General features: G+C 42.8%; 1 protein-coding gene and 1 pseudogene across 2 annotated transcripts in view; one reads left to right on the top strand and one right to left on the bottom strand.

The window, feature by feature from the left end:
• ANKRD11 (ankyrin repeat domain 11) overlaps positions 1–13,287 on the bottom strand; it is a 203,551-nt gene that overhangs the window by 110,176 nt on the left and 80,088 nt on the right. The gene's annotated exons all lie outside the window — the stretch shown is intronic.
• On the top strand, positions 2,493–4,344 carry LOC107543392 (calponin-2 pseudogene; annotated as a pseudogene).

The following is a 13,287-nucleotide window of genomic DNA, read 5'->3' as shown; positions in this document are numbered from 1 at the left end:
GAGAAGCCAATAAATCACAGTACATAGGTAAACTGAGTTCCAAAGTTCTGTAATGGCAATCCCAGTGATGGAGGCTTAAAAAGCACTCCCCAAACTTACAGTCTCGAGTCGACAAATATAGACACCAGGCAGCTCCCCAGGAGGGGTCTGGTCTGGAGTGTGTCTGTGTCACAGGGCAGACAGGAGAGAGACTATAACAGAGCGGACAGTGCAGAAGACAAACTACAGCACAGGTACAACTAGAACTCAAAACGGGACAAAAAAGCTGTGGGCCCAGCATTACTGAGGGGACAAATTGTTGTTTTTAAGATTTTTTTTAAAAATAGATTTTTAGAAGCGACGAAGACGAGAAAACATCGATGTGAGGGCAACACATTGATCAGCTGCCTCCTGTATGACTGGCACTGGGAATCAGGCCCACAATCCGGGCATGTGCCCTGACCAGGCATCAAACCAGCAACCCCTAGGTACCCAGGAGGACGCCCAACCAACTGAGTCACACCAGCCAGGGCAGGGACAAGTTTATTTAAGGAAAGGAGTCCTCTCAGAAGTCAACAGTCTACACACAATGCCTCTGGGGGAGAGGCTGCCAACAACTCCTGGAGGCTCGAGTGTGGGAGCCAAGGGCCCAGTGGGTTCTCTTCAAACGACTCTGCCCAAGCACTGAGTCCTGAGTAAAAGCCTCTGAAACTACCAACCTCTGTAACTAAAGAAAATGGAACTGTGGGAAGAGAGCCAAAGGCAAGGAAAACACTGTCTTTGATGAAAACACTGAAAAATGTAGAAACCTATTATGGCTCCCACGTAAAACTTTTTATTTTAAAGGATTAATAGCCACAAGATGTTTTGTTCTTCTGGTATCCTTCAGAAAATTCAGGATCAGTTTCAAGGGTCTGGGGCAAAACAAGAAAATGAAGAGTAGCCCTACAAGATGCCAACAAGCAATCCTAAAGCCGATATGGCCTAGCCCGGGTCAGACCCCTCCCAGGAGAGGGCACAGACACAGTCATTGTTCTGAATCCTGAATGTGAGACACTGACCATTACCAGAAACTCCACCACAGAGGGGTGTGTTTTCAAGAGCATGGAGGCCAATTCCGTCCTCTCCTCTCCCAACGTCACAGGGCTGCTCTGAGGATCCAAGACTTCATGTATCCACGTGGGGGGAGATTTGGTGGTTTTCAAAATGCTCCCCAATAAGAAGGGACCACCTAAATACACTGCTGACTTCTGGTACACCTTCTTTTCTCTAGCATAGGTAATGTGATCATATTAGCAATAGAACAGTAACCACAGACCCCCATAAACGAGGTTTGTTTTTTTAAGTAAAACTGAAATCAGACTTCCAAAAAGAAACATCTAATAGTCTCTCCTGTCTGTACCCCACCCCAGGGTCACAGTCAATGTCACTATCACATGCTCTCCTGTACAACTACCCACTGATTAATCTGGTGAGACTGCTAGGGCAAAGGGGGAGGAAAAACTTAAATACTTCTCCCCTTTAATATTCCACTATGGTCATTTCTGAATGACTTTCAGAGTAGGTTTTCTCCCAGAATCTATGCTCTCAAAAAATTTTCACTAGTTTATAATAGATGTCCTACTTAGGTAATAAAGGGAAGAGAAATATTTTGTAGTGCACATTTGCACAACAGCTATTTACAGGAAGAGCCTCTTTTTACGAAGTAACTTTCCTAGCCTGCTTCCTGAGGACAGACTTGATTCTGTTCAAGGTATGACTGGAATTCCAAAGTGTCCTCAGGACTAGTCCAGACACCTCCGGCAGTTAGGGCTCAAATCCTCATGTGTTCTCCTAGCACTCACCAACATATAGGATGCATTACAGTGAATCTCAACAGGTCTCAAGCAAAATTACAGCCAGAGAATCACCAAGGGTCTAAATCTGGTTAGCACTTTGTTTTCGGTTTCTTAATTATAAAAACACAGCAAAAGGTTAGTGCTGGAAGCTGAAAGCCCTTGAGACCCACTTACTGTGTGTTGAGCACATGCATGACAGTCACATTTTATTTCCACAACTCTAACCAAAGCATAGAAACATCCCAAGGCTACCCACAATGGCAGAGGCACACATTTCATACCACTAGAGAGCGCAGCCTCACTAACACTACCCACAGGGGAGAGTAGACCCAACCACAAACCACCCAATGTGCCCCTGGCCTTATAGGAAGTCCTGGAGGAGAAGCAGAAGTTTGCAGCCCCAAGAAGGGCATGAGGGACAAAGGCACCACTATGAGCCATGGAAACAGGACAGCTGGGGTGAGGAAATCAGATGACCGAACCCTTGGTGCTTATGGTCTTGGGGGAACAGAAAGCAGAAAAGGACAGCACAGCGGCAGGAGAAAAGATATGACATCTGCAGGGTTGGCTTCTTTGAAGAAGCTAGGCCTAAGTGCCTTCCAGAAGCTCACAGCACTACCACCAAGCAACCGAGGATGCACTGTGCTAAGATGCCTTCCAGGAGGCAGAAGCAAAATGAAAAAGAGAAAAGGTAAGGCAGCCCAAGGGAGAACATGAAAGAACAGGGCCTCTGAAGGAAACCCTGAGAAACAATGGCACATAAAAAAAGAACCAAAAAAAGCAGATGGGAGAAGATTAATAAAAGATAATATGGTCACAGAGGTTTGAAGAGAGCAAGCAAGAATGAAGCTCAGGAAACTCAGTATGCATTTCCCACTGGCCACTGTCCCAACCCCAAGGGCAAAGGCATCCACCTCACCACAGTATCAGGGCCACTAGAAAACATATGCAGAGCAAGAAATTAATTCCTTTGTTCATACAATAAAACTCCATCTTCCATTTAACTTGAGAAGAAGAACTCGAACTGATAAATTACTGGGTCAAGAATGAGGATACCGATAACTATGTGGGAAATCATGGCTGACCTACCTCAGCCACAGATGCAGTGGTACTAACCCTTCTAAAGTCGATCCCAGACAGGGAGCCACTGGCACATGTGTGACCACAACAAGTAAAGGGAAAAGGCCACAGCCACAGCTGGCAGCACTCTGAGGGTGTTGCGCTGTTTGAATAGTACTCGTGTACAGTCAGTCAAGGCTGAGTTACCAGGAGGGACACTTCATACCATCTATTCCCTTGGAAAGAGCTGCTCCTGGGGCAGCAGGCTCTGGCAAGGCCAGAGGAGACCAGGCCCTCAGGACACAAGCCCTCAGGACACAGACTGCATTATGTAAATAAAATAAACCACTGCCTCAGCAAGCCTTCCAAGTTTACTTAAGTTTCAGGCTGCCATATAAACAGACAAGGGGAAAAAGGCATAAAAAGGTCAACCCGTGTAGGTAAGCTGCCTGACTAGGCAGAAAAGGCCAGGATCAGGAGCTAGTTCCCTGGACAACAGAGAAGGAAAAAGATGGCAGGTCTAAGGCCTTTACAAAATAGGCTTTGCCAAATGGATAAATTTCTAGAAACATACAACCTCCAAGACTAAATCAAGAAACAGAAAATCTAAACAGACCAATTACAACCAACAAAATTGAAGCAGTAATCAAAAAACTCCCACAGGTACCTGCCAGGCCATCCACCCCGCTGTCGCCACCAGCTCCACACAGTTCAACAAGGGGCCCTTGTACGGGCTTTCAGCCAAGGTCAAGAACCAGCTCCTGTCCAAATATGACCCTTAAAAGAAGGCAGAACTCTGCAGCTGGATCGAGTGACTCAGAGGCCTGTCTCTCGGTTTCAACTTGCAGAAGGGTCTGAAGGAATTATCCTGTGCACACTCATGAATAAGCTGCAGCTGGGTTCAGTTCCCAAGATCAAACGCTCCATGCAAAACTGGCACCAGCTAGAAAACCTCTCCAACTTCATTGAGGCCATGGTCAGCTACAACATGAACTCCATGGACCTATTTGAAGCCAATGACATGTTTGAGAATGGAAACATGACACAAGTGCAGGGGTCTCTTCAGGCTCTGGCAGGGAAGGCCAAGACAAAGGGGCTGCAGAGTGATGTGGACATCAGGATCAAGTACTCAAAGAAATAGGAGCAGAACTTCAGTGACACCACCATGAAGGCGGACCAGTCTGTCATTGGTCTCCAAATGGGCACTAACAAGTGTGCCAGCCAGTCAGGCATGACAGCATATGGCACAAGAAGGTATCTGTACAATCCCAAGTACTGTATCTTGCCACCCATGGACCACTCAACAATCAGCTTGCAAATGGGCACCAAGTGTGCCAGTCAGGTGGGTAGGATGGCTCCCAGGACCCAGCAGTATATCTATGATACCAACTTAGGGACCAACGAGTGTGACAACACCATGTCTGTGAGGTCCCCCTTGCTGGCTGTCTCTCCACATTGCCCCATCTGAAATTTCGAGTTTTTATGTGTTTTCATCTTGTTTTTCTGTATGTTCAAGTGCTTCCAGCTGAAGGTCTATGAAGGCCAGATCCAGATGCATGTAGGGTAGGAGTCCCGGCCAGGTCAGATCCAGGTAGCAAAGTTCCCAACAGGCTTTGGGCCAAGCTGCAGGGGGGAAGAAGAGACCTGTACAGGGAGGGAAACTGGACACAAATGGCTTCTGGTTGCTTCTACCCCTCTTCCCGTTTCTCTACTGATCAGTTTGTGGTTTCTGTACCCACAGAGATTTCAGGAAGTTTTAACAAAAGTAATTTTTTTCCCCCAAGAGGAATGGGGTAAGGATGATGGAGGGGATTGCTGGGAAGGAACTCCCCCAGGAGAAGGCCAGGTCACAGCTCCCGGATATTTCAGGCATCCTGAGGGAATGGATTTCCTCAGGACCCTCCCAGGAAACTGAGGCCCAGACAGAACAATGGAGTTCTGAGTGGTTGAGGCAAAGCTAGACACACACACAGACATACACCTGCTTCCATATTTGTCCCCTTTCCCCTGGACAAGTACTGCATATGTACCCCCACCAGGAGGTGCTCCCTGGGACCAGCCCTACTCAGGAGCCCTGGGACCAAGAGATAATGTGAAATACCAACTGTGGACCAAAGGCAATAAAAACCTTGGGGGGGGGGGGGAGACCTCTCACACTTCCATATAATAAAAGTCCTGGACCAGTTAGTTTCACTGGTAAATTTTATCAAGGAAGAATTAACACCTATCTTTCTCAAACTATTCCCAAAATTTCCAACAGGAGAGAAAACTCCCAGTTCATTTTACAAGGCCAGCATTATCCTGATTCCAAAACCAAATAAAGACATTACAAAGAAAGAAAATTATAGGCCAATATCCTTCATGAACACAGATACGAAAATCCTCAACAAAATATTAGCAAACCAAATTCAGCAATACATTAAAAAGATCATACACCATGATCAACTGAGATTTATTCCTGGGATGCAAAGTTGGTTCAATATCCGCAAATCAGTTAACATGATATATGACATAAACAAAATGAAGGCTAAAAATCATATGGCCCTAGCCAGGTAACTCAGTTGGTTGGAGCGTCATAGTGTACACCAAAAGGTTGCGGATTTGATTCCCAGTCAGGACATATACCTAGGTTGTGGTTTCTATCCATGGTCGGGGTGCTTACCAGAGGCAACTGATTGATGTTTCTCATCTCTCTGTCCCCAAAACTCAATAAACATTTCCCCGGGTGAGGATTAAAAAAAATCATATGACCATATCAGTAGATACAGAAAACACATTCAACAAAATCCAGCACCCATTTATGATAAAAACTCTCAGCAAAGTGGGAATAGAGAGAAATACCTCAACATAATAGATAGGACTGTTCGCTTTCACCACTCTTATTTAATACACTATTAGAAATCCCAGCCACACAATCAGAGAAGAAGAAATAAAAGGCATCCAAACTGGAAAGGAGAAAGTAAAACTGTCATTATTTGCAGATGACATGATACTATAGAGAACCATAAATATTCCACCAAAAACTACTAGAACTGATAAATGAATTCAGTAAAGTAGCAGAATACAAGATAAATATACAGAAATTGGTTGCATTTTTGTACACCAATAGTGAACTATCAGAAAGAGAAAATGAGAAAACAATCCCATTTGCAATTGCATCAATAAAAAATACCTAGGAATAAACTTAAACAAGGAGGTAAAAGACTGGTACTCAGAAAATTATAAGATATTGAAGAGAGAAACTTAAGAAGATACAAATAAACAAAAGTATATACAGTGCTCATGAATAGGAAGAATTAACATCATTAAAATGTCAATACTGGGGGATGGGACGAGGTGGAATGGGTCAATGGGGAGAAAAAGGGACATCTGTAATATTTTAAACAAAACAAAAAACAGTAAATGCTGCCCAAAGCAATTTAAAGATTCAATGCAATCCCTATCAAGATACCAATGGCATTTTTCACAGAACAAGGAAAAATAATCCAAAAATTTATATAGAGCCACAAAAGACCTGGATTAGCCACAGCAATCTTGAGAAAGAACAAAGCTTGGAGGTACCACACTACTTGATATCAAACTATACTACAAGGCTATAGTAATCAAAACAGCATGGTACTGGAATAAAAAGACACATAGATCAATAAAACAGAATAGAGCGCCCAGAAATAAATCCGCTCAATTAATATATGACAAAGGAGGTAAGAACATACAAAGGGATAAAGACAGTCTGTTCAATAAATGGTGTTGGGAAAATTGGAGACATACATGCAAAAAAATAAAACTAGACCACCTTCTTATTCTTATAAGCTCAATTAAAGACTTAAATGTAAGACCTGAAACCACAAAACCCCTAGGAGAAAACATAGGCAATACACTCTCTGACATTATTCTTAGCAATTTTTTTTCTGATATATCTCTTAGGGCAAGGGAAACAAGAAAAAATAAGCAAATTTTATGGTTTGTTTTGTTCTTATTCTGTGAAAAATCCCACTGGTATCTTGATAGGGATTGCGAATAGGACTCCATCAAACTAAAAAGTTTTTGCACAGCAAAGGAAACCATCAATAAAAAAAAACTACTGAATGGGAGAAGATATTCACAATAATACACTAGTGAATAATACATTCAGTAAGAAGTTAATATCCAAAATTTATAAAGACCTCATACAACTCAACACCAAAAAAAACAAACAATCCAATTAAAAAATGGGCAGAGGACATGAAAAGACACTTCTCCAAAGAGGCCATACAGATGGCTAATAGATATATGAAAAGACGCTCAACCTCACTGATCATCAGAGAGATGCAAATTAAAAACCACAATGAGACATCACCTCACACCTGCCAGAATAGCTGTCATCAATAAGTCAACAAAGTGTTGGCAAGAACGTAGAGAAATAGGAACCTATGTGTACTGTTGAGAATGGAAATTGGTGCAGCCACTATGGAAAACAGTATAGAGGGTCCTCAAAAATTAAAAATGGAACTGCCTATGACCCAGAGATTCCACTTCTGGGTATATATCTAAAGAAATCCAAAACACTAATTCAAAGAGAGAGCACCCGTATGTTCACTGCAGTATTATTTACAATAGCCAGGATATGGAAGCAACCCAAATGCCTCTAGACAGACAGTGGATAAAAAAAGTTGTGGTACACACACACACACACAGGAATATTACCTGACCATAAAAAAGAATGAAACCTTACCATTTGCAACAACATGAATGGACCTAGAGGGCATTATGCTAAGTAAAATAAATAGTATACAATTTCACTTGTACGCAAAATCTAAAGAACAAAAAAAGAAACAGACTGAGAGGTAGAGAAAACAAACTGAGTGTTGTGCAGGTGGTGGTGAAAAAGGGGAAGGGATTAAGAAGTATAAATTGGGCCCGGCCGGAGTGGCTCAGCAGTTGAGCATCGACCGAGGATCCAGAAGATCAAGGTTTGATTCCCAGTCAGAGCACATGCCCAGGTTGAGGACTCGATCCCCAATTGGGGGCGTGCAGGGGGCAGCTGATCAATGACTCTCTCATCAATGATGTTTCTACCTCTCTCTCCCCCTCTCCCTTCCTCCCTCTGAAATTAAGAGATATATTTTTTTTAAAAAAAGGAAGCACAAATTGGTAGTTACAAATAGTCATAGCATGTAAAGTACAGCATAGGGAATAAAATCAGTAATATTGTAATAACAAGTATGATGCCAGATGGGTACTTGAAATATTGGGGAGATCACTTTGTAATTTACATGACTGTCTACTATGCTGAACACCTGAAATGAATACAACATAATACTGAATATCAACTGTAATTGAAAAATTAAATTTTTTACAAAATAGGCTTCACCATGAACGCAAGAGCAGCTGAACAGTTTATTTTTCAGGCATACTTAGTTTTATTGCACTTCACAGATATTGCATTTTTTTTTATAACCTGAAGGCTTGTGGGAACTCTGCATTGAGTAAATCTACAGATGCCATTTTTCCAATAGCATCTGTTCACTTGCGTCTCTGTGTCACATTTTGGTAATTCTCTAAATATTTCAAACATTTATTTATTTATTTATTTATTTATTTATTTATTTATTTATTTTAAATATATCTTTATTGATTTCAGAGAGAGGAAAGGCGAGGGAGAGAGAGAGCTAGAAACATCAATGATGAGAGAGTCATTGATCGGCTGCAGCCCGCAACCCGGGCATGTGCCCTGACCGGAACTCGAACCCTGATCGCCTGGATCCTAGGTCAATGCTTAACCGCTGAGCCACGCCCGGCCGGGCCAAACATTTTAATTATTATATTTGTTAAGGTGATTTGTGACCACTATTAATATTGCTATAAAAACTGTTGAAATGACAATAAAGAATTTAGAATAACATATAAACCTAGTTGATAAAGCAGTGGCAGGGTTTGAGAGGAATGGCTTCAATTTGTAAAGAAGTTCTACTATGGGTAAAGTGCTATCAAACAGCATCACATACTACAAAGTGTTCGTGAAAGGAAGCAAATCAATGAGGCAAACTTCATGGTTGTCTTATTTTACGAAATTGCCACAACCGCCCCATTCTTCAGCAACCACCACCCTGATCAGTAAGCAGCCATCAACATTGAGGCAAGATGCTCCTCTAGCAAAAAGATTACAACTTGCTGGTGATGGTTAACATTTTTAGCAATACAGTAGTTTTTTGTTTGTTTTTAAATATGTTTTTATTGATTTCAGAGAGAGGAAGGGAGAGGGAGAGAGAGAGAAAAACATCAACGATTAAAGAGAGTCACTTATCAGCTGCCTCTTGTATGCCTCTCACTGGGGATCGAGCCCAAAATCCAGGGCATGTGCCCTGACTGGGAATCGAACTGTGACCTCCTGGTTCATAGGTCAATGCTCAACCACTGAATGACACCAGCTGCAGCAATACAGTAGTTTTTAATTAAGGTGTGTGTATTGTTTTTTAGAACTAATGCTACTGAACACTTAATAGACTACAGTACAGTGTAAATATAACTTTTATACGCACTGGGAAACAAAAAAATTCATGCAACTTGCTGTGTTATATTCACTTTATTGCAATGGTCTGGATCAAACACATAACGTCTGAGTATGCTATATTCTGTTTCCAGGCCTCACTCTGGACCCGGAACATTTTAAGTATGTTACATCTGCCCAGGAGTAAAGCTGTGGGTGCAAAAAGTGATGGGACTTAACCTCTTACCACACACATGCAGACCCCAAAGATGAGCACACGTACCTGCAGCACAACCATGGCACAAGTTTAAAAGAGGGTCCCGGAAATGCCAGTGGCTAGAGCATACCAGTGCAGCATAGCATAACCTCTTCAATTTACTCCCACCACCCTCCCCTCCCACCTGCTTCTCTTCTATCTTTCTTAAAGTCAGTTGGTAATACAGTCATCTCTAGTGTTACTACAAGAAGGACCCCAAGATTCAAACACTCACTCTGCCAATCATCAACTATGAAACCTTGAAAAACCTAATGTTCAATATCTTTAAGGCCTAGAGTCTTATAATAAAAATATGGAAAATGCTATCTATTTTCTTGAATTTTGTAGGGAAAATGAGGACATAAGTGAAGGTGTCTGGCAGAGTTCACACCTCTTGCAGACCTTAAAAGTTACAGGAAGAGATGAATCAGCAGGGAGTTCTTCAGTGGGACTTGTCCCAAGGATGGGGGTATACAAGAAACACAGAAGCCCCAACACAGCCTCTGGCAAGGTGGTCTCAAGAAAAGATTCTTTGAATAGAAACCTAGAAGAACAGCAGTCACCAAGTGGAGAATGTCATAGAGATGGCCTGCAGGGCAGGGCAGGCACCAGGCAACTTAAAAAGAGCCTTAAACACCAAAAAAAGGGTTTGTTTTTTTTAAAAAATAAAAAAAAAAAGGTAAACTTTTAGTTTAAAAACGTTAGATGAGCTTACACACATGATTATATCTTTTCCTATTTAAAAAAAAAAAAAAAATGCTCAAAATAAGGATTTCTCCAGCTTTGCCACCCCAGGCTAGGTAGCAAACCTTTGTCTTCCTCGAGTCTATCTCCACAGGAATCAAAGGCCCAAAGACTGACTCTAAGATCTTAGTGTTAGACCAGTCTCTGGGCAGCAATAGAGCCCAAATTCCATAGGCTCCAGCATCCAATTAACAAACAACTCTGTTAGAGACCCACCTATAAACACTTTGTCTCCATTCTTTCTCCAGATGCTGCAGCCAGTGTTCCTACTGATCCTCTGTAAGCCACTACTCTGCCCAGTGCCAAACAAAAATACATGGGGGTAGAGGGCATAGTGGGAGGTAAGACAATAAATTTATCAAAAGAGCAGAAAAATTGGTTTTTATATTAATGGAAGTTTTAAATTATAAGTGAAGTTTAAAAATATGGTATTACAATACTATAAAATGCCCTAGGATTTTGTAAGGTTTCTTTAATAAAATCTGGTCACATCTAAATTGGCATCTTTCAGCTCAATTCTCAACTTCAGTCTAATTTTATGGCACTCTTTGCTATTCTGCTACAGGGCAGAATTCAACATAAGATAGGCACATCATGAAACCCAATCATGTGGATATAGTCACCCAATCATCACATGACATTCTCATGAGGTCATTTGTCTCTAAAGGTGGCATCTGGTCAGCCACTCAGGTGCAATGTTTAGAACTCTGATTTCCACTAACAAAAAAATGAACAAAAATAAAATTTAAACAGAGGTTGACCACATCCAGGAGATGAAGAAAATGGACAGAGAATAAGAGTCATAAAAGACGGTGGTGGGAATGAATGATCTAGGCTCACATACCAGATGTAAGATGCCCCGCCAAGCTGAGGCCACCATCAACAGAGCATCTGCTCCCACAGAGACCAGGAGCTGAGAGAAAACACTGCCCTAGATTCATCCTTCTAGCTCTGCCTTTCTGCCCTCCAAAAATACCCAGGATCCAGACAGTAGCTATTATCGTCCTCAGATGTGGACAAGGGCCTCAGGTTTATTTTTTCTAATAAACAAACTATTCATTAAAAAAAGGTCAACAAAGTCAAAAGCTTTCAAAGAAATCTCATGTGATTTCCAAAGAACCCCTTCTCATGTCCCTTCTTTGCCTCTTTTCCAATTGCTGCTCAGACAGAGAGCCTGCTGAGCCCACAGGAGCTTCAACCCAGGCCCAAGGCAGGGACTCTGAGCTTAAACTGAAAGGGGGGAAAGAAGAAACAGAGCTGTGAAGGAAAACACAGAGAGGTCAATGTTGAGAAAGAAAATGTGTGTGTGTGTGTGCGCGCGCGCATGCGTGTAGGTGTGCATGCGTGTTTCTAAGCAGAGCCTTACATACTAGATCATACTGTGAGCCAAGACCTGGCAGCTCCCACTGCCAAAGTCAACATGTTCTGGCCACCTAGCCTCCACACTTGATTTCCTTAGAATGAGATGCAGAGGAAGGGCAGCAGTTGCCTGGCCCGAGGCTCGGGACTCCACGCTGGCACTGCAGCCAACGCTGTGCACACATACAGGGTCACACAGCACAGACTCTGCACTCCCTAACCTCTGGCACTTGCTGGTACAATCAAGGGCCCAGGAACTGGATCACTGTTCTGCTCTGCTTCCCTTTTAGACTTGCTGCCCTGGCTGGCACTCAGCTCCATCTGTAGTATTCCTCACACAGCTAGGGGAGAACTTCAGTAGCAACTAAGAGATGGTGCAAAGTGACTTGGCTGAACCAAACACAACATCCTTGCATTCAGAATATGCACACTACAAATCCCATCACCACCCGTTTTTTGAGACACTAAGAATATCCTAAATCCCTTCTCCAACAGGCAGTACAACTAACAATCAAGATACCTATTCTAGAGTGGAGAAGAGACTATAGAATTCTCAGTAGGCCCATCATGAAGGTACCTCCTGACTCTGTCTCGGTCTCTCACCAGACACAGTCCCACTGTCACACAACCTTCCTCCTACCACCTTCTTTCTCTCACCAGGATCAACTGAGCTGCACATGGAACTTCTGTAGAAAACATTTTTAAGCTGCAGAGAGCCCTCCCTCCCTGCGTTACATTCAGCAAGTTACCACAGGAAGGGAATGTGTCTCAGGTGTTATTCCAGTAGTTAAGGTCAGCTCAATTTTAAAAAGAACTTGGCCAGTGTGGCTCAGTGGTTGGATCATCAGCCCACGCACCAAAGGGTCACAGGTTCAATTCCTGGTCAAGGGCACATACCTGGGTTGCAGGTTTGATCCCCAGCCTGTCAGGGCACGTGCAGGAGGCAACCAATCAATGTGTCTCTCTCACATCTCCCTTTCTCTCCCCCTCCACCCCCTTCCTTCCACTCTCTCTTAAAAAAAATAAAATAAAATAAAATCAGTGGACAACATATCCTTGGGTGAGGATTAACAAAAATTTTAAAAATAAAAAAAAAGAATTTATGGGGCCCTAGCCACTATGGTTCAATGGTTAGAGTGTCGGCCCTCAGACTGAAGGGTCCCAGGTTTGATTCTGGCCAAGGGCATATACCTCGGTTGCAGGCTTGATCCCCGGCCCTGGTCAGGGTCCATGCGAGAGACAACCAATCGATATGTCACTCTAACATCAATGTTTCTCTCTCTCCCCCCGCTCCCTCTCCCTCCCTCTGAAGAGCAATGGGAAAAAGAAAAAAAAAAAAAGAACTTACGGGGCCCTGGACTGTGCGGCTCAGTTGGTTGGGCACTGTCCCATGCACCAAAAGGTTACAGGTTCAAGTCCTAATAAGGACACATGCCCAGGTTGAGGACACAATCCCCAGAAGGGGGGCGTGCAAGAGGCAGCCAACTGATGGCTTGCTCTCACATCAATGTTTCTCTTTCTCTTCCCCTCTCGCTTCCTCTCTCTCTAAAATTCAATAAAAATATTTTTAAAAGAATATAAAAGAA

Source organism: Miniopterus natalensis, chromosome 18 (genome assembly GCF_054644295.1).
Source record: "Miniopterus natalensis isolate mMinNat1 chromosome 18, mMinNat1.hap1, whole genome shotgun sequence".
In the NCBI taxonomy this organism is placed as follows: domain Eukaryota; kingdom Metazoa; phylum Chordata; class Mammalia; order Chiroptera; family Miniopteridae; genus Miniopterus; species Miniopterus natalensis.
Note: the sequence above shows the minus strand (reverse complement) of the source record. Positions and strands in the feature narration are given on the sequence as shown.